The following is a 27,851-nucleotide window of genomic DNA, read 5'->3' as shown; positions in this document are numbered from 1 at the left end:
GAGGACTCAGTGGCAGCTGACATCTGCAGAAGGTGTAGACAGTGTAAGCAGGACCCAATCTCTGGCCCTCTCCATCAAACCTTGGTCTGGTGGCCCAGATTGGTGAGTACCCTAGGGGGCCTTTGACCTGGTAGAAAGTGGCTCTCTGTTGTTCCAGGACAAAAGGTCCCACTCTACAGCTCCTCCTCAGCAAACTGCTTTCCTAACCTATGTTCACCCCTCAAACCTCTGTCATCTGCAGTCCTCACAATTACCAGGTAGGTAGAAGGTTGGTGCACTTTTCTTCCAGTGCTCAGAGTAGGGCCGATGTCTCTCTTTTGGGACCAGACACAGGCAGAGCCTGCAATGTAGGGAGGCAGGGCAGGAGAAAAAGTAAGGATGGGAGGGATCACAATTACATCCAACACCTACACCGCTGGTCCAAGGGCTCCAGGGAGAACAAAGCTGGGAAAGAGCTCTTCCTGCATTGGATGGTAAATGTGGTTGGTACCTGTGAGCTATTTGTTTCTCATTTGCTTTGGAAAGAGATTGCCCAGAGAGTTTGAAAACCTACGTTCTATTCTGGAAAACACCAGATTTCTGCTCACAGTCAGTATGGCAGTGGGGAGAGACTGTGTCTGTTTTTGAGCTTATTTTTTGGGGGACACACTAGATGGTTCTAATTCTAGATGCCAGAAGACCTGCACCTTCAACCACAAAACTTTAATTAGCACTGAATGGCTTTCGAGCTTTTATTTTGGATGCATCTTAAGAAAATACAAGGCCTTCCTCCTGCAAACAGCACTAGCAGGAGCCATGTTAGTGAAACAACTTTAAGAGAATCTGCACAGCCTCCTGTGCTTAAAGGTCAGGAACTTTCAGCCATGGAATCATGGGCTCAGCTGCATCAGAAAATGGCAGCTTGGATTTCTCCCAAGCTCTCAAAGGCCCTGAATCTCTGACCTCATGCTGTTAACATAATTAAACTTCTTCCTAACCCACAGATTTTATCCAATGTAACAAATTAGCAATACAAGAAACATTAGGTAAAGTTTCCTGTAATAAGTCAAGTCCTAAAGTGTTGGATTAAATTTTAAAATTTGAGAAAATGCCCATAGCTGTGGGTGTGAGAAACTGAGGACTCTCAGAAGCCTATATTTGACACTTATCACACTTATTGTTATTATTGTAGGTTGCGTCTTTCCTACCAGGTTGCTCAGTTTTTGAAGTTAGCATGCATATATTCTCTTTGCCTTACTCACATTTCTTTGTTTTCGGCAGTACGGGAATTTGAACTCACACTTGCTGGGCAGATGCTTTGCAACTTGAGCTTCAACAGCAGCCCTTTACCCACATTTCTTAGCAGAGTGAAATAAAGGGTGGTCGGTCACATTTATGAATTAACTAACTGAAGGCAGATTGAAAGGCTAGGAGTTTCTTGGATGTTTCTTTAAGTAGTTCCTTGGTCAGTAGGATTCTGTTCTGGGCAGTAATACTGCTTCCTCATTCTCTAAGAACCCAAAGTCCATCAAGAGGACACAATCAAACTAACAATACAAACTAGTAGGACATTGATAGCCATCAGAGGACGACTCAGAACAGTTAATTCAGTTCTGATACGGCAGTTATGAGGCAAGAATTACTCACAACAGATTCTTAACACAATAAGATTCTCTCTCTCTTTTTAAGGACAAAAGTAGTGACTGGGGACATTTTCAGTTGGAGAAATAACCATGTTAACCTCACTGCTTTTAAACATTTACATCTGTGAATTGCAGAGGCTCAACGTAAAGCAGATTGCCTATATCCACTGAAAGCCATTCTGGCAAGAGAACCTTCTCTTGCCTAAAGCAAAACAGATGTGTGAGAGGGATGTGTGAATTCTCCTCTGGGTGTATCAGTATTCACAATTATATAGTTATCTCAGGAACTATATATTGTGTGAAGTAATAAATATAGAAACCTGACCATACGTTGTCTCCAAAAGTTCAATATGAAAAGCAGAAACTTAATATTAGAAAATGCTAATTATTAATGCAGATGGAAAACTTGGTATATTCACATTTTATCCATATATATGTGTGTGTGTATATTTAAGTGAAAGAATATCTGCCAACTGAACTAACCCTGCACCATTTTAACCATTCAGAATTTTTGGCCAAGTGCTGCCTGAAAGTTGTGAATTAGGTCTACTTGACTGCAAGTGGTTACAGGACGTGCCACCTACTTGTCCATGCTTTCAAGCAGGAAAGGGAACAACAGGGTCACCTGCATATGTATCCACATATGGGATCCAAAGGAAAGTGCACTCCTGTGACTCCACTTGAGACACAGGTCAGAATTTACAGAGCAGCAGGATGGTGCTTGTCTGTCTGTGAGATCCTGAGAAGGGCATGAGAGAAACCTAAGCCAGAGCACAGATGCTGAATGGGAAGAGAAGCACCTGTCCTGGAGGGTGGAGCCACCTGACCTAGGAGAAGAGTATTCAGAGAGACGAGGAAAGAGAGTGGATGAAATCTTCAACAAGCAACCATCTGAAACCAGGCTGGGAAAGGTGTTCATGGAGACGTCAAGTTTGACCAATATGTAAAGTGTATATATGTAATAGATTGGAAAAACCTATGCAACAGTCAAGATCAATTAAGTAGAAACAAAGGCTAAGATGGATCACTCCAAATATTTGCATGGTTGCATTACAGAAACAGTCACAGGAACATTCATTCACACACACACACACACACACACACACACACACACACATTAGATATAGTGTTAGATGTAGCTGAGAGGGCTTAAAATTGTCCTGGGCACACATGACTATAATAATAATTGGTGATGATAAGAAGTTTACAAATTTGGGTGCAAAGTGCACATAGATGGAATAGGTACACATATTCACATTGATAGCTTATCTTCTCTTGTAGCAATATGATGTGAACTTTAAATACAGCCTGTATTTGAAGCCACACAGTATTTCTTTGTCACTTAACCCACACCAGTGATCTGAATTCTAAGTAAGTCATGTGGAACTATAAAAATCTCTACTTTTCTCATTTTGATTTTATTTTGAGCATCACCAAGTGTTCTCTTCATTTTCTTCTGATTTTACTAAATGCAAAATATTTACTGAAATTATATCCCATTATTCAAAACTGCTTGAGTGAGAAAGAGATAATTATAAAACACAAGTATCAAACACTCTAATAAAAACACATTTAATAATGCATTTAAAAAGCACGAGCTATGAGTATGGATAATATGACTATACAAAAGTTCCACACTGCAAAAAGTTGATAGAAGGTTTCCACATGCAATTTCAGGACCACTGCCTCTATTTCCCCTTATGTGTTGTATAGTCTGAGCTGTTGGTAGACCTGCTGCTTCTGAAGGAAAATGTGCAGAGCAAAATCCATGCTGTTAATGAAAGGCTCTGCCATCTGAATTTAATAATCAGACACATTTGGAGTCTATCTAGTTTTTCAACAGTATAGACACTTAAATCAAGCTGAAATTATGCATAACTCAATGTATATATTTCAATGGTGATTAATCTCATTTTACAAGTTCATGTGCAATCTCTCATGAAATACTCTCAAAAGCAACCTAATAAGGAAGAAGAACGAGGCTGTAGCTCAAGTAAGATCGTCAGGGAAGTAGCAGGGACATACTAATTCAGTCCTCACAAGTTGCGTGGAGCTGTCTGCCACCACACAAGTTAACTGCCTTTATTCATGAATTTCCCCACCTGAAAGTCCTCTTCTCTCCCCAGTTAGAACACAGTCCTTTTAAAAATCTTCTGAGAACTCCATTTTGGAATATTCCTTCTCTACCCTCCTGCTCTTCTCACCTACCTTTTATTCTTTCTACTACTCATTTGGATCTTTGGCACTTGCAGTTATATATTATTACTTATTTTGAAATATCTCTGCACTCTGTCCCCTGACTCAATTATGTCTTCTTTGGACAAGAAACTGGGTTGTACTCTTTCCATCTCCATGGCAACCCTTCTCAAGTTGGGTCTTTGAATCATCAGAATTGCCTGGGGTTTGATCAAAATATAGCTCAGTGTTCCTGGAGCTATATGGAAGGAATCCCTAGGAAACTTTTAACTTGTTACCTGGTGACTTTTATGTACACTAATGCTACATGCAAGGACCATGCAGAAGGACTAACAGAGTGCAATGAACAGAACCAGTACCAAAAAGTATTTGTTGAATATATAAAGGCAAGCAAAAAACAAAACAAAACCCAATCCAAACCAAAACAAGAACAAAAACCAAACAACCAAACAACTCAACAAAGAAAACCAACATGCAAAATTAAAGGGGTTAGGAGTATTCAGTCTTATAATCACAACCCAATCATCTTTTCATGGAGTTCTGTGTACATGACGTGTTATTTTAAAGTGAATGCTTATTTTCTAGTTTTGTGGTTGCTGAATAAGGTAAGCTGTCTCCCTTAACTTCTCTCTCTCTCTCTCTCTCTCTCTCTCTCTCTCTCTCTCTCTCTCTCTCTCGGGGAGGAGGTGCTAGGGATTGAACACAGGGTTTGCACATGCTAGCCAGGTGCTCTACTGCTGATCTATATCCCCAGCCTTTCCACTAAACTCTTAGTCTTAATTAGGAGATTGGATGGTCACATTTCCTCTCTCCATCTCCCCCCCCACCCCCTGCCGCCACATTTTTTTTTTATTGTTGAGGGTTGAATTCAGGGTTTTGAGCTTGCTAGGCAAGAGCTCTACCACTTAAGCCAAGTCACACTTTTTTTTTTTTTTTTTTCAGATGGGGTCTTACTATCTGCCTGGGGTGGTGTCAAACCTTGATCCTCCTACATTTGCCTCCCAAGTAGCTGGGACTATAGGTACAAAACCACTGTGCTGGCTTGTTTTTGAGATAGGGTTTCTATAACTTTTGCCTGAGCTGTCAAACTGTGATCTTCCTGTCTCTGCCTCCTGAGTATCTGGGTCTTTGTCTTCCTTTCTTATCACTGTATTGCTCCTTCCCTGTTTTTTGTCTAGGAAATTGATTGCTTTCTACCCTTCTTACTAGGACTCACAGGTTCAAGATAAAAGAGCGGATCACAAAGGGATCCACAGGTTTCCACAATGCCTTGTTCAGATTAAAGCAAGACGCCTCCTTCTGTGCTAGAAAGTGTGACTTGGCAGATGGAAGGCAGGCTGCGCTCTTGTACAGTCACCAACCTGTGAAAGCATGTGTGGCAGCTTGTCAAAAAAGGTGGAGGAAAGCATCTGGGCCTCCATCCTTGCCCCCACACTCTCCTGAAGATGGCTTTCCCAGGTCTGTCTGACTTCACCCTTTCCCTCAGGTCCAGATGCTACATTCATTTGAATGTTCAGAAGTAAGCTGTGTGTGACAAATGATTGTGAAATGAGCATGAAGGGCTTACATTCTATTTCACACAGCAATCAGTAAAAGGAAAGGGACAGTTCAGAAATGGTAAAACAAAGAAGTGTGGGCTATAAAAGGGAGGCTGAGGAGTTCTCGTCTCTGGAGAGGTCTTGAAATAGCATAAGAATGCCCCTTCCTTGGTAGTTTATGGTTGAAGTGAGCCAGATGGCCTCCCAGGCTACTTCCAGGACCCCAGACCCTTTGCTAATGATTCTGCAGGAGCTACCTGTGGCCCCTTTCAGCAGTACAACCTCAGGTTCCTGCTTCCCATGCCCCCTGTTACATCTTCAGTAGATGGTACAGGAGCAGTCACTCAGGCCTGGCTGGGAAATACATGTTATTTTCTTAGAGACAGGTAGATGTCTCAGTGTTTTCAGTCTTGGAGGTTTCTTAGAATCTCACCAGACTGTGAACAACTAAAGTGTAAATGTTCTCTCTCCTTCATTATTCTGCTGCCTAACCTGGCCCACCAAAGTTCAAGAAAAGTGTGTACTGATCACAGGGTTTTCACTCTCAGCTCAGTTGTTTAATTACGCCTCCAAAAGCCCTTCCCCGATTGGCTCCTGGAGATGTCGCTGGCTCCAGGTATCATATCGCTTCTGTTGAGACATCTCCTGTGTCACTCCCACCCCTACCCTCAGTCACAGTTTCCTGGCGCTGGATCCCCAGGTGTCATTTCCAGGTCAGATGGACCCACACCCTGGGCAGCTGTGGGTGGCCAAATTCTCATACGGCCCCTGTGATGTTTGGTCCCTGATGTTTCTCTCAGGTGAATATGCTAATTAGGTGCCACAGGGGCTCTGAGGGACTGTTAGCCTAACATATTCACAGCAGCCTTCTGAAAATAGTGTTTTCTCTGGCGTCCAGCAGAAGAGAAGGCAGAAAGATTCTGCCTGTGAGGGAGTCAACAGCAGGAAGGGTCTCTGTCCCTGATTTTACACTTCAGGGTGTCATGGGGCAAGGACTCGAGAGGCTGAGAGGTGTTCCTACAGAGAGAACAGTGCCTCCTGCCAGCGACCTGCATGAGATCAGAAGCAGATGTTCCTGACGCCTCTGGGTAAGAGCCCAGCCGGATGGGCACCTTGCCTTCACCCTGGGAGACCCTGAGCAAAGAACCCAGTCACCTGCCCAGTCTGCCAGTGTAGACACTGTGAGGTAGTAAACGGGTGTTATTTTAAGCTGCTGAATTTGTGGAAATTTGTTATGCAATAATAGTTTGTAGGCCCTCTGGAACTTCTGCAGCAATGTTCCATTGGCCTCTGGAACTCTGCGACTCGCTCAATTGGGTCTTTACTTCTAGAGGTAAAGAACGGCCATCAGTTGTGTTAGTCAGCTTTCTCTAGCTGTGATGAAATCAGCTTACAAGGAGGAAAGATTATTTTGGCTCACGGTTTCAGTTCATGGTCTCTTAGCCCTGTGGCAAGACAGCCATCATGGCTGCTCACCTCATGGGGGCCAGGAAACAAAGAATTAGAGACCAGAGGGCTGGGGTTCCATGTCCTCTTCAAGGGTGCACCCCCAATGACTTACTTCCTCCAAGTAGGTCCCACCCCTAAACTTTCTACCACCTCTCAATAGACCCATCAGCTGGGGAACAAGTCTTCAACACAAGTTTTTGGGGGGACACTTAAGATCCAAACCATAGAGCTGGCAGAGTGGCTCAAGCAGTAGAGTATCTATCTAGCAAGCTTAAGGGCCTGAGTTCAAACCCCAGTACCACAAAAAAACAAAACAAAACAAAAACAAAAGATCTAAACCATAATAGTAGTAGAGAGAGACAAAGTAAACAAGAGCTCTGATGATGATTCTTGACCCTTTTCACTGACTCATTCAACCAAGTGATTTACTCTCACTCTGTTACTTCCCTCCCCAATCCTTGCAGCTGTCAAAGCTTCCTTCATCCTGAGGAGCTTTGGTACATTATGGTAAAAGCCTCTGTGCTTCAGCTGTATCCTTTATGCTTCTAGGACCCCACTAGGCTTCAACACAGCAATAAGAAATGTAAATATCAAGCCAGGCATGGTGGCTCATGCCTGTAATCCCAGCACTCAACAGACTGAGGTAGCAAGATTGCTGAGCTTGTGACTAGCCTGGGCTACATAGTGAGACCTGTCTCCCCTCTCCCTCCCCCACACAAAAAGAAATAGCAAACGTATATACAGAGCCTGCAGAACTTTCCAGTCAGACAGACCTGGAGTGATCAATAAATGTGTCTTCATGAATCCGATTATGGGCTTGACCAGAAATAAGTCACAAATCTTTGACATAAAACCAGGGCTGCTGGACCTTGAGCATTTGGGACAGCGACAGGTAAAATATTGGATGCTTTTTCTAAGAGAACTATCCCATAGCTGAGATAAAATCTCCCATTGCTAAGATTCAGGGCCTTAGCCAAACTACATAGTGTTCAGCAGAATGGTGCTCTAGAATCTAGCTGTCTTGATGTTTCATTTTGCCTTTCAAAAAATCCTATTTTTCCTTATGCTTAAATGGAAAGAATCCATCAAATAAAGCTTCTCTGTTTTCTAGGACAGGGGAAATGATTTTCAAGTGTGTTGCTTGATCCCCATATCATACCTAATCCTCCCTTTCTCCTTAAGCCACTTTGCTCAATCCTCTTTTTAGGGCCAACTTTATCCTGTTTTGCATGGTAAGTGGCTGTTTATATATGTCCCCCACCTCATCCTGGCCCCTTCCAGCTCCCAGTGCCTGCATAGTGAGTGTTCAGTACACACTGAAAGAGTTTAGTTTCAGCAGTGAGTTTGGATTTATGGTGAGATTTCCTTTGCTGTCAGGTTTCAGGTAGGTGCTTAAGGTCCCTTGATCCAGGGAGATGAGGGCCAGGTGGCAGCAGTGCCTATGTCCATTCCTGGAGGTTCCTTTTCGGAGTGAGTGAAGGTCCTACAGTCCTAAGGAGGCTGAAAAGCAGAGGTGGGGAAGGGAGCTGCAGGGCAACTTTCCTCCCCCTCAGCCAGGAGCAAGCAGGGCTGCCTCTCCAACATGACCTTTCTGGGCCTTGTCAAGGCCAAGTGCATTCCCTGCAGAGCAAATGTGAAACAATGCAGTTGCTGCTTCAAAGCAGAAAAAAACAGTGTGGTGGGCAAATGTGAGGAAAGCCTTTTCCTTGATTTATTTTTTAAAACGAGTGTTGTAGGAGAGAGAGTCAAGAAGATAAACTATGTAGTAAATTCTGAACCATGAAGGAAAAGCATTTCCCACTGGCCTTTAAAATCTTTCACAGTATATCTAATCATTTATTCAATCACTCACCAAACTTCACATAAACCCGTATTCTGGACCCCTGTTCATCTCCATACTCCCAGCGCTCAGCATAGTGCTCAAAAGACAGTAAGAGCTCAGGAATGGGTGCTGCTGACCAGCCTCAGACACTGCACCAGGCAGCTGAAATAGAAGGACCAAGCAAAGGGCCAGGGAGCAGAGTGCTTCAAGGAGAAGGGGACAAAGAGCACTAGCAAATGGCCCAGAAAAGCCAACATGGCTCCCCCTGAAAAGGAGCGAAGGGATTCAGAAATCCCTCGGTATCCTGTAGGGGATTGCTGTGGTTTGAATGTATGCATACCTCTGGAATTCGTGTGTTGAAACTTAATCCCCAAGGTGCTTAGAGGTGGGGACATGAGGGGAAGTGATTAGGCCCTGGGGGCTTCTCTACAAGGATAGGATTGGCGCCCTTATCAAAGGACTCAAAGCAGAGAGACATTCATCCATTTCCACTTTTCCATTCTGTCCCTTTTGCTATGTGAGGACATAGCATTTCTCTCCTCCAGAGGACGTAGCACCATCTTGGAAGCAGAGAACAAGCCCTTTATAGACACCACATCTGCTAACACTTTGATCTTGGACTTCTCAGCCTCCAGAACTGTGAGAAATAAATTTCTATTATAAATTACCCAATCTGTAGTATTTTGCCGTAGCAGCAGGAACAGACTAAGGCAGGGAAAAAGGGGAGAAGGGTGATTGTGTTGGGTGAAAACTAAGTGGAAGAATCACTGATGGCACAAATAAATGAATTTTAAAGATTCATCTAAATGTACACAGCTACATGACTGACTACTTAACTACACATTACCACGCAACAGTTGAAAGAATAAGGTTGATCCTGCTCAGGGTTTCTCAACCTTGCTATCACTGATGTTTTTGGGTAGATAAATCTGTGTCATGGGGCTGTTCTGGGATTTGGCACCATCCCTGGCCTCTACCACTAGATAGTAATAACAACCCCCACACTCAGGTGTGACTACCAACAGGTCTTCAGAAATCACCAGATTTCCCCTGAGGGAGCAAAATAGTCCCTATTGAGAGCCACTGATCTATACTTACTGACCTGGAAAGGTCTCCAAGATAGATCATTGAAAGAAAAAAACAGGGAGCAAAACAAAACAAAACAAAACAAAACCCAAACATTTTATACAAAACCATTTATGTAAAAAAAAAAAAAGTATTACACACGTGCAAACAACTCCATAAATCCTAATTGCATAAGTAAGCACATCGAGAAGCCAAAAACAATTAGCCCTGGACACCTTTGTGCAGAGGGACCGGGGCTGGAGTCATGGCGAATTTTGGCTTTATCTACTTCCTGTGTCTAAAACATAAATGAAAGAAAATGGATACATCATGGGTGTTAAAATTTGTATGCTAAACATAGAAATTAAGGAAAGAGAGCACATGTAAACTACTTCTTGACAAAGTTTAGTGGTGCAAATAGGTCAGAATTAAAGGGAGGAATTTTTAGGATGTGGGAAAACTGAGCACTACTAAATTCAGTCAGGTTTCACTTTTGTATAACGAACACATTGTGAGAAGGGGAGTGAATACGAAAATGCTTTCATTTATTAACTCAAGATTTCAATGATGCTTTGCCAGCAATGACTTTCCCACTGCAGAGAAATATGCATGAAATGGTAGCATTTCTCTTTCTGTTTTTCCACTGCATGTTTCTTTAATTTGCAAGTCTTTGGTGTGTGTACAGTTTTCTGTAACTGTAGTGCTGATGCCATTATGGAAACTGTCACTCTTCTGAGTTGGAAAGAGCTGAGAATAAAAGCCAACTTTGACTGTGTTTGGTCTGGCATAGCCTGGTAACGATGCAAGAGTGTATTTGTTTTTCATTAATTTGTTTGTCATTTTTCTCCATGATCTATGGAACATTTATTTCCCCTGAAGCAAAAGGATCTGAAATGTCAGAGATTTCTCTTGGTTCTGCTGGGGTAATGAATTGTAGAGAATAAGAAATTTTTCTTATATGCTGTTTTATTGTGGAAGCAGACATTTTGTGACCTTTTGCCATTTTACGGTGATAATGAATTTTCTGATAAACCTAGAAACCTCGGGCTCCTTTGTTAAAATAATAAGGTTTGAGGAATAACTTTGACCTGGACCTTTATGGAATTAATCAAATACAGATTTTGGAAAAATTGATGAGTTTGGTCTTTACCAAAGCACTCTAATTTATTACTGTCACTTGGGCAGTATCCAGATCTATACCACATTAAAACATCAAACAATCCACTACAGATTCAAGTCCCTGAACAGAGATTTCAACCCTTTTGGTGGGAGGAGGCATTGGTTCTAGAGGCTTTGACTCTGCTCACAGTATTGCTTTGTTGCTTTTGTTCTGTTTTTTAAAAAAAACTTTAAATTGTAAAAGTAATACATATACTGACTAGAATGAAGAGGATAATGAGTTATTATGGATAATAATAATGGCCAAACTAATGGACCATCATAACATCTCTATATATTCCTTCTAATTCTGTTTTGATGCCTCTGTTAATTTTTTTTTTACAAAACTGACATGACACTAAATATAAAATTTTATAGTCTGTTTTTTATCTTTTAAATCTTGCAAAGTGTTTTGCTTGTAATTTCCAAATGCTTTGAAAGGAAACCATAGGAACATTAAATTTTACTGTTTCCCTCTAAAGACAGTTAAATGATTAGATCTGTTTTTTACTTTCTCTGAAATTGTAGATGCGATTATATTTTTATTTTTGAGGGGTAAAAAAACAGCTCAATAAACCCAGAATGCAGGATGAATTGGATGAGGATGTGCTGTGCCTTTAGAGACAGAGTGGCTGACCGGCAGTTGTTCTAGCTATTACTTTGATCAGCCAAACAAATGCATGGGTGTCAAAACCTGGGCCAGAGTAACACCTCAGCCATTACAGAGGCATGAACTCAGGGAATTTCCTCCTTTGCACATAGAAGTAGAACCATTGCTCAACGAGTTTCTCTATCAGGTTGGGGTTGGGGGAAGGCTATCCCCATCCTCAACACTTCTGCAAGATCAGAAGAAGCACTGAGAATAAGTCAGAATCACAGCCTAAGCAAGGTCTCGGAGAATTTGAGTAGGAAAAGAAGTCTGCTACCTTGCTTTGATTTGTGAACCACTTCCAGGGTGACAGATGCTCAATTCATTAGAATCTGTTGGAAGGTTAGGTTTTCTTTCTGAACACTGACATCATAGAACATCAGGGTAAAAAGGAATCAAGCTTTTGAGATAAGCTCTAAAATCTTCATGCCTTGCCGGCTTCAATATATTTTGTTATTTTTTCATCAAACACATCAGATTACTTCAGGATCAGAAATACATTTTGACATTTGGATAATCAGAAAGATAATTTTAATTGCTGTACAATTAGCCTAAATTGGGACTTGGGGGAGAAACTACATACGCTTATAAAACAGTTCTAAAGTTTAAAGCCTTTTTTTTTTTCCAAGTGCTGGGGATTGAACCAGGACCTTGCACATATTAGGCAAGCATTATACCGCTGAATCATATCTCTAGCTCCAAAATTTAAAGTCTTGTATCTCTGTCCAAAAATATTTACTTGGTCTTTAATGGAATTTTTATGCAAATATTTAAAATTGTAAATCTTGAGCTTCAACTGGGTAACAGTCCTGTAGGTTCACTACTCAAATTGTGGTCAGGCAATTTGTTAGAGACGCTGAATTCAGGCCCCACTCCAGCCAGCTGAAGAAGGTGATTTATATACACATTCATGTTTGAGAAGTACTGGTGCAGGGTGGTAGACCAGATGTCTAGCATGCCGACATTGTCACCTGGTGGTCATAGGTGAGTTTCTAGGAGCTCTAGGAAAGTTGCTAGCCCTGTTCACAGCTTGATCTTTTCCTTCCTAGTAACAGCCTAATTACTAGTATAATCTTTTCATCATTACCTTATTGTTCATCAGAGTCTGCCCACAACTGCAAAAAGGGAATAAGGCTCAGATAACTATTTACGATTTTCTGAAATAAGAAAACAATGCCAAGATTTAGGGGTCAGGTTAAGATAGGCAGGAAAGAAGATTGTTGATGTAAACAGCTAGCTCACTGTACTGATAATTCAGCACATTTTGACAGATAATGATGAGTAATTCTAAGGAGTGCATTTTCCTCTTGCTTGCTTGCTTCTGTTTCCAGAAATAGAGCAGCCCATTGGCAACAGAAATTCTCAGGAGTGTCCAAAAGTAGGTCTAAGATCAAGAATACACTTGGTTGAGCAGTTAGAGGAATTTAAACGCAAACCCAGTTGGTTTTTAATTCAGCTTAATCACCAAAACTTGAGGAAGTGCCACCACGTTATCTAAAAGAAAGCAGATACTGCATAACAGAAGAGTGATGTCACTCTTGGAGCTGCCAAGTCATCCACAATGTGGAAAGTGGTTTTTCAAAAGGGAAAATGTAAAATTATGAGAAAATGTCATTCTTAGATTTACTTACATGCTCTTCCAAGAGCCTGGAGATTTATGTGCATTTCCTTTCTCTTCTAATTTGGTTTTTACTGTCAATATTTTCATTTAAAAAGAATGTGTATTCATTTGCGCTCAATACAGGGTAAATGCTACTCTTTATAATTTGTGGAGAGATTAAGAAAAAAAGAACTTCATAAATTTGAAAATATGGTTGAAATTAGATAAAGGAAAGGTTTAGATTCTTTTTCAATCTCTAACATTTTAAAACATTAGCTGTTAACAGCTAGAAATCAAGTGCCATATATTCTAACTTGTTCAGAAACAATCCAGATGCAATTCTAACTTTAAACAATAAAATATGTTTATATTACAAATAATTCTGATATTTCAGTTCAAAAGATTATAAAGGAAGGTGGTACCTGAGCTGATTTTCCTTTTATTATTTATTTCTCTTTTGAATAAGGAGCCAAGTCAGATAAGCACTGAGTTAGTTTTGATATAAAAGAAAGAATCAGAAATGGAAATAAGTGGTCCAAATGGTTGTGACTTCCTGTTTAAGCCACTATAAATTTATACAAGTGTCAGTTTCAAGTAAACTTGAGTCTCTTAAACTTGCCATCAATTAAGCAAACCTAAGCTTTTTTATGTCTCACTTTACAAACAGAATTGGCTGTTATAATCAAGTACTTCTGATATCTATCCAATCTCTTTTTATAGATCATTTTAAAAGGTCTGTTAAAGTCTTTCCTGTTTTAATTTTTCTTTAAATAAAGGGCATTTATTCTATAACTATATTTTGTTGTGCCAGTGTTCTAGATGCTTGGGTACAAATATGAGCACTAAAGATAAAATGCCCATCCTCATGAAACATTTTAATGAGGAGAACAAGCTGGTACATAAATTTTAAAACAACCATGCAAGACTATGGTACACGAGCAGAGGAAAAGGCAAGAATGGGACACAGGAAGTGCCCACATAGGGCCTAAAATCTAGTGTGCTCCCAATAACTATTATATATTTCTCTCCATAAGATTTCTCTAAACAACATAATTAGTCATGTATGTAACCTGTTCAGAACTGCTTCTGTGGAGGCATAGAGGAAAGAAGGCACCTAGCATGTCTAACATATTAAAGAGAGATGCTGCCACTGACCAAAAGCTCCTTTTCTGAGAAAATAGTATGGTGCCTCAGGAAATAAGTGAGAGAGATACTATGATAGATGTTTACAAGCATTCCTAATTTGTAAATAAGGGCAGGTTGTAGGATAGAAGGGGAGGTCCCAACTGAGAGCTTCTTTCATTATTATGGGTCAAGAGTATGAGGAAACACTTACACCAAGAAACCTAAGAGCATCTCCAACACACCAGACAAAGGATTGCATGCTGAGGGTTCATCCTATAGGAGATACGGGAGCACCAGGAAAGGACCTGGGAATAGTCACCTGCATATGCAGAACACAGTCCTGGCTGAGAAGAGACTATAAAGCTGGATCCAGATCAATGGCTCCATCAAATACAGAGACCACCACCTGGAGAATCTCTTTCTAGGATGGTCCACTCCACCACTCACTTGTCCTCATCCACAGGCTGCTGGATCACTGAATGAGTGTGTCTTAACACTTAATGTAAACTAGTCCTCCACTTTTATGTTCAATATTATTGCAGAGGTGGGACACATCTATTTCACTTTTAGCAAAAACCATCCAATTTACCCTCAGTAACAAAAGACTATCAATATAAAACATATTAAAATATGCAAAAATATGAAAATATTTCACCACATAAAAGATGAACATATCACTGTAGAGGTAAAGGTACAGGGTAACTGAGAAGTATTTACTGAAGAAAAAGAGTAAATCTTCAGGACCAACTCCATGTGCTTGATACATCAAATGAAATATTAACCCTGTAAAAGAAGAGGTTAAAGATAAAATGTGGAATGGACTTTTTTAAGGAACTGGAAGGCTTATTTAAAATGCAGGGGAAAGAGATTTGCCATACTACTCTTGGAAATGCCCTTGAAGCATTAAAGGAGCATTAATAAGATATGTAAAAAAATTAAATACGTAAAAGTAGGGGCTAAGAATGTAGCATAGTGGTAGAGCACGTTCCTAGCATGCACAAAGCCCTGGGTTTGATTTCTTGCACTGCAGAATAGATAGATAAAATAAATAAAAGCAATGTAACAGAATGCTTCCCAGAATGTGAGGGGAAAGAACAAAGAGATTGAAAATGACATGTGAGAGAGCAGCACATGAAGGACAATGGATATCTAACATACATATGAGTGTTGCTCCTGTCAAAAAAGACTGCAATACTTTTAACAGAGCTACGATTCAAGGAGTTATCAAATGAAAACTTTTCTAGTCTAAAAAAAATACTTGAGTTGTACAATGTGCACTGTATGTTAGGAAAAACTGATGAAATAAATTCAAAATACACCAGTGATTTTTAAAAACTATCAGTACCAAAGACAAAACACTATAATTCAGGGAAGAGGAGAAAAACTGGACACCAAAAGGCAAAGCAATCAGGCTACACTGAGGCCACTCTTCTCAGCAGTAGATGACAAAGGCACTATGAGCAATGCTTACAGAATTTTGAAGAGAAACTTGTGACTTTGGGATTATTTACTCAGCAAAGTTGTACAAAAGTAACAGGGTTATGCAAAGACACCCTCAAATATACAAGGGCTTATAAAGCATACCACTCATAAAGTTTCTATGGAAAGAAGATAAGCAAAGATGCACTCAGACCAATAAAAAAATCAAAACAAAACTTCTGTCTCAAGACTAAATTAGTTGTAGTAAATGGTGTCGTAAAAGGAAATAAGCACTGAAGCCTGTAAGTAATTTATACATGAAATAAATCCTATACTTGTAGAATCACTTCACAATCAAATTTTCTGCATGCAAGTGCTTGTTTCATGGAATACTTTTTGTAAACTGAGATTAAGACAGTGAGCAAGGATGAATAGTTCAATACATGATGCTGAAAATGTTGGTAAACTAAATGAAAAAACCCTATAATTGTCTAATTAATATCGCATACTAAAATATTCATTTTTGATAGTATTATGGACTAGAAATTTCTGTGAGCCCTCCCTCCAGAAGCAGCAAAGCATGTTGTGTAAGTTTATTTTAAAAAGAAAATTATTTCAAATGCATGTTGGGATGCTAAAAAAATAATCTTGAAAATTACAAAGTGCGGGACAAGCAACTTTCCAACCAAGACAGAGTTTAACAGGAGTCGGATCTATCCTTCTTCCGTTAAATGACTAAAAAACAGGACAAAATATAAGAAGCAACTGTTTTCTGACATTTAACAATAAGCAAAATAGAACCATAATGATATTATATACCCGCTGCTATGGCTAAAATTAGAGACTGCCAATAGTTATGCTGGAAAGGAAGTAGAGTCAATGTAGCTCTTGTCAGTTTGTTAGACTGGATTAAAGAAAATGGGTACATGCTCCTTATAAGAGACATATTTAAACAATGAGAATGTGTAAAGGTTGAAAATAAAAAGGCTGACAAAGCTATTCCTACTAACCAAAACAGAGAGTATGCCTACAATTCCAACCAAATAAACAGATTTTCAGACAAAAACAAAACAAAAAAACCCAAACTTTAGAGCTGGCGGAGTGGCTCAAATGGTAGAGTACCTGCCTAGCAAGGGCAAGGCCCTGAGTTCAAATCTGATACCAAATAAAACAAAAGAAATAAACAAAACAAACTTTAGGGGAAAAAAGGACTACTTAGATATGGTAAGTTTGATAAAAGATCCAACCAGACAACTTGGAAGTAGACTGCTCTCAGATAACAATGCAATTAAGATAAGATTTTAAAACAAAAACATTTTAAAACCTACTTTTAAACAGCTCACAGATCTAAGAAGAAATAAAAAATACAATAATAATAAATGAATGATAATAAAATGGTAAAATATACAACATATATGGGATATGGGTAAAAAGCATATATTGATAATTTTATAGGTTTAAATACTTACATTGTTAAGAAAAAAACTGGCACTATGAGTTGAATAGTCAACTTAGAAAAGGAACAATGAGAAAAAAAGACAGTAAATAATGATTAAGACAGTCATATAGGTCAATAAAACAGACTAGAGAGGTGAGAAACAAACCTGTATGTGTAAGACCAACTGATTTTCAACAAGGTACCAAGTATACACGATGGGGAAAGAGGATCTCTAAATAAATGGTGTTGGGAAAACTAGATATCCACATGCAAAGAGTGAAGTTAAACCATGCACAAAGTCAACTCACAGTACAATAAAGATTTGAGTATAAGACCCCAAACTGTAAAGCTTCTAGAAGGAAACACAGGGAGAAGCTTCATGACATCAATCTTGGCAATGATTTCTTAGATAATAATCCTCAAAGCACAAAGCAACAGAAGCAAAAATAGACAAGTAGGACTACATTACAATGTTTCATACAAATGCTTCTCCATAGTGGCAGGAAAAACCAAGAGTGAAAAGGCACTTCCTGTCCCCACACCCTCTCCCTCCTCCTCCAGTTCCCTTCTCTGGATTCCACACAGAGGTGAGACCATGTGGCATTTTCTTTCTGTGCCTGGCTTATTCTACTTAATGTAATATACTCCATGTTCATCCACATTGTCCCAAATGACAGGATTTCCATCTTTTTCGGTTTGTCTATTGGGAAAAATGCTGCAATGAACATGGGAGTACACTTATCTTTTTTTTTTTTTTCCTTGGCAGTACTGGGGTTTGAACTCAGGGCCTGTGCTTGTTAGGTGGTCACCCTACAACTCGAGCCACTCTCACAGCCCTTTTTGCTTTGGTTATTTTTAAGGGCCTGAATCATGATTGTTCTATTTATTCTTTCCTTGTAGCTGGGATGACAGGCAGATGCCACTTTATTGGTTGAGATGGAATCTTGCTGACTGTTTGCCTAGGCTGGCTTCCCCATCGCTACCTCCCTGAATAGCTAGGATTATAGGCGTGAGCCACTATGCTTGGCTGCAGATACCCCTTTGACCTAGATCCCCTGGTGGCATTCCTGGACCATAAGGTATTTCTTTTATTTTTTTGAGGAACCTCCATACTGTTTTCCATGACGACTACTAATCTGCATTCCCACAGCAATATGCAAAGGCTCCCTTTTCTTAATAACATTTATCTTTCACATTTTTCCCCCCTCTTTTTGGTTTTTGAGACTATGTAGCTCAGGCTGGAACTTGTGATTCTCCCACATTACCCTCCCAAGTGCTCGGATTATAGCACTTGGTTCTTTCGCCTTTGTGATGATACCTATCCCACCATGCATGAGAAAATACTCATCATAGTTTTGATTTGCATTTCCCTCAAGATCATTGATGCTAGGCATTTTTTTCTTATACTAGTTGTCCATTTGTGTATCTTCTTTGGAGATATGTCTATTTGAGTCCTTTGCCCAGTTTTTAATTGGGTTATTTATTTTCTTGCTGTAGAGTTGTAGAAGTTGGTCATGAATTTTTTATATTAATTCCTTACCACATACATGGCTTGCAAATACAGCATTATTCTACACCTCATTGTAGCTGTCCATCTACAGACAGCTTGGGCAGGAGGAGGCCCTGAAGTCTGAGGTGCAGGGTCAACTGCCTGTCCAAGTCTGCAGGGCATTTGAGCAGGGGACCACTTGTCCCTGCACTGTGCTGCCACCTCTTCTTCACCCTGATCAGGTCTCACTGCCAGGACCTGCTGTCAAGAGAACCCATGTTTTCCTCCTAACTCTGCTTCTTCCTTTGGGTCTCTGGGACCTGGAGCAGGATGGTGGTGGGGTAGAGCTGGGTAGAAGCAGCACAGTGTCCTGGCCTCCTCCAGCAAGACCCCAGCTCTTCACCTCTTCCTGCTCTGAAGGTGGGTGCTGGGTATCAAGACTTTCACCTGCTTTGTGATCTTGGTTACATCCTTTTCTCTAAGTCCTGGTGTCTGCCTTTGCAGGGAGACCTTGCAAATCCTTCCCTCCTTACTGAATCAGCACCATCTAGGACATCCTCTCTGTTGGGCAACTGAAGGAATTTTGATTTTACATCTGCCAAATTGCTCAGCAACACCTAAACTAGTGTTGGATTAGCTCATTGGGAAGGAGTGTGCCTGACTTCAACTAGGACAGGTGCTGGAAAGGATTGTGGAACCTCAAGCACCAACTGCAAAACGAGTCTGCCCATCTCTAATGACTCATTCCACAATTTCGGAATTTTTTTCCTACTTCACTGAGTTTCCATCAAAAGGAAGTGCTGAAATTCTAGCCACTTTAAAAGTCATGGTGCAATTATATTTCTCTTCCTTATAGAACTAAAATAATTCAGGCATTAAAGGTTTTTCTCATGGACAATATCAATAGCACTCCCATGGCATGCACTGTCCTTGGAATTCAAGGGTTTACTACACGTTTGAGATTGTGTTAGGGAAAAGAGTCCTGAGTCTGGGGATGGTGGCCCTCAACCCCTAGCTAGATGTGTCTGCACTCATGCCTTAGGATGACTGGAATGTGGGTCATTACCCTGGTCATCAGGACCTAGCAGTATCTCTCTGCCTGGAATTGAACACTCAAGACAGAGGTTCTGAGCCAATCCTGCCTCTAGCTGAGAAGAATGTTCATGTGTGTCCCAGTAATGAGATAATAAAGCCTTGTCACCCATCACCCAATGGGTTCTGAAGCTTATATTCTCCACAGAAAAGCAATATTGTACAAAGGACTGAAATCCTACCTAATTTGTCGTATTTTAGTCATTGTAAGGAAAGTGAGAATTAAGTGGTGTGTGTGTGTGTGTGTGTATGTGTGTAAATGCTCAAGAGAGAAAAAAAAAGACAATTTAAGGAACGGAAAAAATATTTGCAAACATACAAATGATAAGTGGTTATTAAAGAGTTAAGGAACTTCTACAATTATAGAGTTAAGAGACTCCTACAACTCAACAGCAGAAGCAAAAATCCCACTGAACAATGAGCAGACACCTAAACAATAAGGGAGAGAATGAAAAACAGGTCACGCTATGGAAGGCACTAATGGGAGAAGGAGGGTAAAAGAAGAAAGTAAAGAAGGTGAATATGGTTGGTGTACTTTCTATACAAGTATGAATATGGAGCATTCGAACCTGTTGAAATCACCATAAGAAGGGGACTCAGGTAGAAAGGAGAATAATGGAGGGTTTGAACCAATTTGGGGTATAATACATATGTATGAGAAAGGTCATAATGAAACTCCCTGTATAACTATCATAAACAATTTTTTAAAAAAAATGAAAGACAAGAAGGTAAAATAAGTCTTATCTGGGGATTGGTACCAGTGGGAGGGAGGAGGGCATAAGGAAAGGGTAAAGGAGGGTGAATATTGCAGAAGTACTATGTATTTGTGTACAAAAATGGAACAAATGAGACCAGTTGAAACTGTTCTAACACAGGGGTATAAAGGAGAAAGATGGAGAGAATTAGGAAGATAGCGGCTAGAGGGAGAAAGCAGAAAGTGAGCCTCCTATAGTGAAATCTTGGAGAGACACTGGAGACACACTTTGCAGGCATAATCACGGAGAAGAGGCATAACTTTGACCCCTCCACACCTCCAGCTGGCGCAGAGAATCTCCACGTTAAATGGAGAAACCAGGAGGGCCCCTGGGCTGCCAGTGGCCCGTGCCCAGATGGCTTAGGAAGACGCGGACCAGGTGAGCTTTGCAGTACTGTGGTACTCCCACAGACAAGCCTGGGCCAGAGCAGCATAGCGCCCTGGACAGACTGACCTCCACCCAGGAAAAAAGAGAAACTGACTAATAAGCAATAAGAACAATAAAGACACGTGGGAAAGAGGGTGGGGCGCACTGAGCGCCAAAGATTGGGGGAAGGGAATCCTTCCTGGGACTGTAAATAAACAAGCCGGGCTGGCCAGAGAGGCTCCGGCGGGAGCCGGGTGTGCGACAAGCAACCAGGAGCAGGAAAGCTTGTGAGAGTGACGGAGGGAGGAAAACTCCACAGGAGAGGAGAGAAGACCCACTTTCCACGTGAGCTGTAAACAAACACTGTGGCTGGCAGGAGCAGCAGCACCGCCCAATAATCAGGAGCAGGAAAGCTTGTGAAAGTGGCAGTGGGAGGAAAACTCCACAGGAGAGGAGGGAAGACCCACCTCCCTCATGAACTGTAAATAAACACGCAGGCCTGACATCGCAGGTGCAGTGTCACCTTTCCCAGTGTGCTTGGAAAGGGGAAAGCTTGTAGCAGAGGCTCCCGCACAGGAGAAAGAGATTGAGGAAGACTATAGAAAGTGGAGAGATCTCCCGTGCTCATGGATTGGTAGAATCAACATAGTAAAAATGTTGATACTCCCTAAAGTAATCTACATGTTTAATGCAATTCCCATCAAAATTCCAATGACATTCATTACAGAGATTGAAAAATCTACCGTGAAATTTATATGAAACACAAGAGGCCACGAATAGCCAAGGCAATACTCAGTCAAAAGAACAATGCTGGAGATATCACAATACCTAACTTCAAACTATATTACAAAGCAATAGCAATAAAAACAGCATGGTACTGGCACAAAAACAGACATGAAGACCAGTGGAACAGAATAGAGGACCCAGATATGAAGCCACACAGCTATAACCAACTTGTCTTTGACAAAGGAGCTAAAAATATATGATGGAGAAATAGCAGCCTCTTCAACAAAAACTGCTGGGAAAACTGGTTAGCAGTCTGCAAAACACTGAAACTAGATCCATGTATGTCACCCTATACCAAGATTAACTCAAAATGTATCAAGGATCTTAATATCAGACCCCAAACTCTTAAGTTGATACAGGAAAGAGTAGGAAATACTCTGGAGTTAGTAGGTATAGGTAAGAACTTTCTCAACGAAACCTCAGCAGCACAGCAACTAAGAGATAGCATAGATAAATGGGAACTCATAAAACTAAAAAGCCTCTGTTCATCAAAAGAAATGGTCTCTAAACTGAAGAGAACACCCACAGAGTGGGAGAAAATATTTGCCAGCTGTACATCAGACAAAGGACTGATAACCAGATTATATAGGGAACTTAAAAAACTAAATTCTCCCAAAACTAATGAACCAATAAAGAAATGGGCAAGTGAACTAAACAGAACTTTCTCAAAAGAAGAAATTCAAATGGCCAAAAAACACATGAAAAAATGCTCACTGTCTCTAGCAATAAAGGAAATGCAAATTAAAACCACGCTAAGATTCCACCTCACCCCTGTTAGAATAGCCATCATTAGCAACACCACCAACAACAGGTGTTGGCGAGGATGTGGGGAAAAAGGAACCCTCTTACACTGTTGGTGGGAATGTAAACTAGTATAACGACTCTGGAAAAAAATTTGGAGGCTACTTAAAAAGCTAGACATTGATCTACCATTTGATCCAGCAATACCACTTTCGGGGATATACACAAAAGACTGTGACACAGGTTACTCCAGAGGCACCTGCACACCCATGTTTATTGCGGCACTATTCACAATAGCCAAGTTATGGAAACAGCCAAGATGCCCCACTACTGACAAATGGATTAAGAAAATGTGGTATCTATACACAATGGAATTGTATGCAGCCATGAAGAAGAATGAAATGTTATCATTCGCTGGTAAATGGATGGAATTGGAGAACATCATTCTGAGTGAGGTTAGCCTGGCCCAAAAGACCAAAAATCATATGTTCTCCCTCATATGTGGACATTAGATCAAGGGCAAACACAACAAGGGGATTGGACTTTCAGCACATGATAAAAGCGAGAGCACACAAGGGAGGGGTGAGGATAGGTAAGACACCTAAAAAACTAGCTAGCATTTGTTGCCCTTAACGCAGAGAAACTAAAGCAGACACCTTAAAAGCAACTGAGGCCAATAGGAAAACGGGACCAGGAACTAGAGAAAAGGTTAGATCAAGAAGAATTAACCTAGAAGGTAACACCCACGCACAGGAAATTAATGTGAGTCACCTCCCTGTATAGCTATCCTTATCTCAACCTGCAAAAACCCTTGTTCCTTCCTATTATTGCTTATACTCTCTCTTCAACAAAATTAGAGATAAGGGCAGAATAGTTTCTGGTGGGTACTGAGGGGGTGGGGGGAGAGGGAGGGGGCGGAGTGGGTGGCAAGGGAGGGAGTGTGGGCAGGGGGGAGAAATGACCCAAGCCTTGTATGCACATATGAATAATAAAAAAAATAACTAAAGTAAAAAAGGGAAAAAAAAGAGGAGAAAGATGGAGAGGGGGAATCCAACTGAGGTACGTTGTAAACACTTTTGTAAACGTCACAATGTACCCCCAAGACAACTATAATATGCTAATAAATAAAATTTTAAAAAAGAAGTAGGTAAAGGATTTGACATTTCTGCAAAGAGGCTGCCTGGGGGTGTAGGGGGTGGGGGAGGAAATGGAGACTGCTGATGGAGATGCACCAAGCTTCACTTGTGCAAAGTGAGCTAGCTCCTGAGATCAGCTGTACAACAGAAGGCCTCGAGTTACCCATACTGCATTGTGCTCTTTAATGTCACTCATGGAAAAGCAAAAGCACTAACGTGGTATGAAAAGAGAAGCCTGGAGAAAAAGGATTTGTGGGGACCATATGAAAGTACTTTGAAGAAGTTCATAGACTGAAAAAGTCAGCCGCCATCAATTTCCTATGGCTTACTCTAAAAAAAGTTTATTTCAGACAAAATGGGTTGTAATAAATTTGAAAATCTGGATAAAAAGTATAAATTCACCCGATTTGGGCTCTAGAAAAAAAAAAACCTTAACAAAAACCTACAACTATATTCAAAAGTAACTGAATCAATCATTTAGATTATTGCCTCAAAGAAAACACAAGGCCAGATGATTTTTATGCTTGAGCTCAAATGGCATTCAAAAACTAACACCTCCATATTCAACAGTTACAGAGGGGAATATCCTCCTAGTTATTTTATGAAACTAGGACAACCTTGACAAAACTGATAAAGATAGTCTAAAAAAATCATAATTACAAGATGTTATTATACATAAACACAAATCCAAAAAATGCTGGGTAAGATTTAATAAATCAGATCCATTAATGTATAAATTGAGTTTATCTCCAAAATCAGAAAATTAACAAATCAAAGGAAAAAATCAGATGATCATATACCTATACATGATTTAAAAAATTCTACAAACAAGGAACAGGAGGGACATTTCTTATTCCTAAAAAGATCTAAAAAGAAATCTACAACAACTGGGCACAGTGGCAAGTATTTAAATTTAGGTTGAAGAAATTTAAAAGGCTGTGACATCAGCCCTTTCAATACTAAATAGGAATAATACTATGAACCAAGAAAAATGAAGTAAAAGACATAGGATTGGAAAGGAAGAAACAAGTTATCATTGTTCACAAATAATTTTTTTATTGGTATACAAACCCAACAAATCATTAGACTTGATAATGAAGTTCAGTAATGTCATCAACTGGCTATTACATCTCTCCTGCATAGGCAGCAGATGGAACTCAGTGACAACGCTTGCTGAGCATATGCAAGGCCCTGGGTTTAGCACTGAAAACAACAACAACAAAAGTCAACTGCATTAAAAAAATAAAGAGACATTGACAACAGCAACAAAAACACAAGGTTCCTAAAAAATTAATGAAAACTTTGAAACTTGTAGCCCTTGATTGGAGGTAGTCATAGAGAAATGAGATCAGAGTGGAGAGGAAGACTGTCATTGTTACAAATCTCCACTCTCCACTCTCACCTCACACCTGCAAGCCTATTTTGCATTCATTCATTATATTCTGCCTACGAGTCAGGGGTATAAACATTAACTCTGTCAGACCGGAAGAAAATATAGGTGAGTATTTAAATTTAGGTTGAAGAAATTTAAAAATATGTAAACACAATGAAAGATTTAAAAATTCACACAAATTTTAAGATGACTTAAAATGAAAAGTCAGACAACAGATATTTTTTTTGCACGATAACAAAGAATGAAAAAAATTTTTTTGTCACAGGGCCTCACATTGCTAGGCAGGCGCTCTACCACTTGAGCCATTCTTCCAACCCCACGAGTGTTTTAATATATAAAAGGTTCTTATATATTGATGAGAAAAATCTTTTTTTTTTTCTTAACATGAGGAAAGGACAGGAACTAGTAATTATGGTCCCACAGTAGCCAATCACATGAAAAACTTCTACATTTAGCATTAATCAAAGAAACCAGATTAGCCAGATGTGGTAGCTATAGCTGGGCACAGCAGTGGGCACAGGGAATCCTAGCACTTCGGAAGTGGTGGCAGGAGGATGTTGAGTTTGAGACCAGCATGGCCTCCATAGTGAGATCCATCGCAAACAAACAAAACAAATCTACCCAGTAAAAAAGTCTGCCCTCTGAGATTGGCATTGAAACAAGGATGGCTGACTTCAGTACTGTGAACAGAGATCGGGAGGATCAAGTTTTGAGGCCAGGCTGGGCAAAAAGCTAGCTAGTGAAACTCCATCTCCCATAGCTGAGCAGATGTTGGTACCATACTTCAATTTCCAAAACTGTGAACTAATAGATCTTTCTTTACAAATTACCCAGTCTTGGGTATTTTGTAATAACGACATAGGACAGTCTAATACAATGGAGTTATGGACAAGTGAGCACATGATATTATACAGAAGGGAATTTGGCAAGGCAACCCTTTAACTATGATCTAGCTCCTGGCCACAGGACCGAGTGTCTTATGTGTGAGTGTGTGTGTGTGTGTGTGTGTGTGTGTGTGTGTGTGTGAAGTATGTGCATACATTTATAAAGCTGGACTGTGTGAGTGTGACGATCACAGAAGGCCACATCTGACTTCCCAGGTAGGCTGGAGTCCCAGATGGGGCGGGTCATCACCCTGGAACAGCCGAGATCAACATGGCACCTGCAGGCAGGGGATATCCTTTCTCCTAGGCAAACTGGTGCCTGCAGAGGTTCCTTGGTAGTCTGAGCCACACTGGCTGGACCCTAAAGGAAGCATGGAATCTAGCCTGGAGCTCCTCGATCCACACAGAGCTGAACTCAGACCCCCTGGATCATAGCTGCTCCTCCACTGAAGACATTTCCAGACTTTCCATAAACTGGGCCTCCCACTGGTCACTTCACTGCCCACCCTGTGCTGCTGGGGAAAGACACCAAGTCTAGGTCAGCCAAGTAGAGAAAAAGATCCTAAAGATAAAAGGCACTATGGTTTGGATGTGATTTGTCCCTCAAGGTTCATGTGTCAGAAGCCTTGTGTTGCTGAGGTGGTGGGACCCAGGTAGCACTTAGTGCAAGTTGGTGAGGTCAGTGAGGGCACTGCCCTAGGAAGGAGTTAATGTGGTTTACCTGGGACCCTGAGTAGTGGCTTTTGTGACAACCGGTAGTAGGGGTTGCTGTAAAAAGTGCGAGCATGGCGCCTCCTGTTGTCTGACTTCCTACCTTGTCATGTCATTTCTTCTACACACACTCCACCATACCATCCTCCATTAATTAGGCCCTCACCCTAGGATTAATAGATTCCAGCACCATCTTGGACTTCAGAAGTGTGAGCTAAAAAACTCTTTTCTTTATAAAGTACCCATCCTTAAGTATTTGTTAGATCAACAGAAAATGAACTAATCCATGGAAATATAAATAAGTCTTAGGATTTTTCTTAGAAGGGAAAAGAAAAGGTACTGTCTGAACTCAAACCAAAATACTTCCAAGGTCACCTCAGAACAAAGCCTGCAAAGTTCAACAAAAAAGATCCCTCAAATCACACAGGAAAGCAATTACAGCCCACGTGTCTGCCACTGGCCAGGGGGCTGGCTGGGAATGAGGATAAAGGCAGAGCCAGATTCAGGGCAGAGAGGACCAGTGACCAGAGAAACAACAAATGGGACTGTCTCAGGACAGAGGGACAGAACCAACACAGGGAGCTGCAGATGAGTAGTGCGCGACTCAGGGAGTCGGGCTGAGCTGAGGCTTTCTAGATTTGATTTGCCTAGGAAGGAGGTCTGGGGAAGGAAAGGAATGGCAGGGAAAGCCATGCCACCTCTTCTGGCTGATTCTCCAATGCAGGCCATGTGTAGATGGGCAAGTAGTTTCAAGCATCTGTATATGATTGTGTCCTACAGATAATGAAGTGGTTTGTGATTTTAAGTTACTTTTCTTTAGGCCCAGATGTAGGATGCACGTTCATGAGGAGACAGAGAACTGGAGATAACTTTGGGTAGGGGAAAGACTGAGATGATAAAACAGTGACTCACACTGCTGTGCTGTTCACCACCATGTGTTTATTAAGCACTTACTACGATGGCAGGTCTGTGCTTCCCACTGGGCAAGTGGCAGTAAATGCAAAACACACAGACTAAAGCCAGGTGCATCGGCACATACCTGTAATCCCAGCACACAGGAGGCTGAAGCAGGAAGTTCACAAGTTCCAGGCTAGCCTGGGCTACACAGTGATACTCTGTCTCAAAGAAACAAAGACAGAACCCCCAAACAAAAATAAAAACAACAAAACAAACATACAGGTCCTACTCTGGCAGAGTTTCTCTTCTCCCTTGTCTTTCTATTTTATTTTATTTAAATTGTGGTAGAATACAAATACAAATAACATAAAATTTACTATTTTCCATTTTTAGTTGTACAGTCAGTGCCATCAAATATATACACATTGGTGTACTGCCACCACCATCCACCTCCTCTCCAAAACGCTTCCATCTTGCAAAACTAAAGCTCTAACCCCTAAACAGTAATTCCTCACTCCTC

General features: G+C 40.7%; 1 protein-coding gene across 6 annotated transcripts in view; it reads right to left on the bottom strand.

Moving 5' to 3' along the window:
* The window catches only part of Arsb (arylsulfatase B), a 294,147-nt gene that overhangs the window by 166,248 nt on the left and 100,048 nt on the right, over positions 1–27,851 (bottom strand). The window contains exons 7-8 of one of the 6 annotated variants that reach the window (XR_012449132.1): positions 18,845–24,649; positions 4,429–15,469 (exon numbers count right to left, since the gene is read on the bottom strand). The exons of the other annotated variants lie outside the window; for them this stretch is intronic. The gene's annotated coding sequence lies outside the window, so the exon portion shown is untranslated. Of the gene's footprint in view, positions 1–4,428; positions 15,470–18,844; positions 24,650–27,851 lie in introns of those variants that run through there. 6 annotated transcript variants of the gene reach the window in all.

This window comes from Castor canadensis, chromosome 6, assembly GCF_047511655.1.
Source record: "Castor canadensis chromosome 6, mCasCan1.hap1v2, whole genome shotgun sequence".
NCBI classification, from domain to species: Eukaryota; Metazoa; Chordata; class Mammalia; order Rodentia; family Castoridae; genus Castor; species Castor canadensis.
The sequence above is the reverse complement of the archived record's forward strand: the minus strand, read 5'-3'. Positions and strand labels throughout refer to the sequence as shown.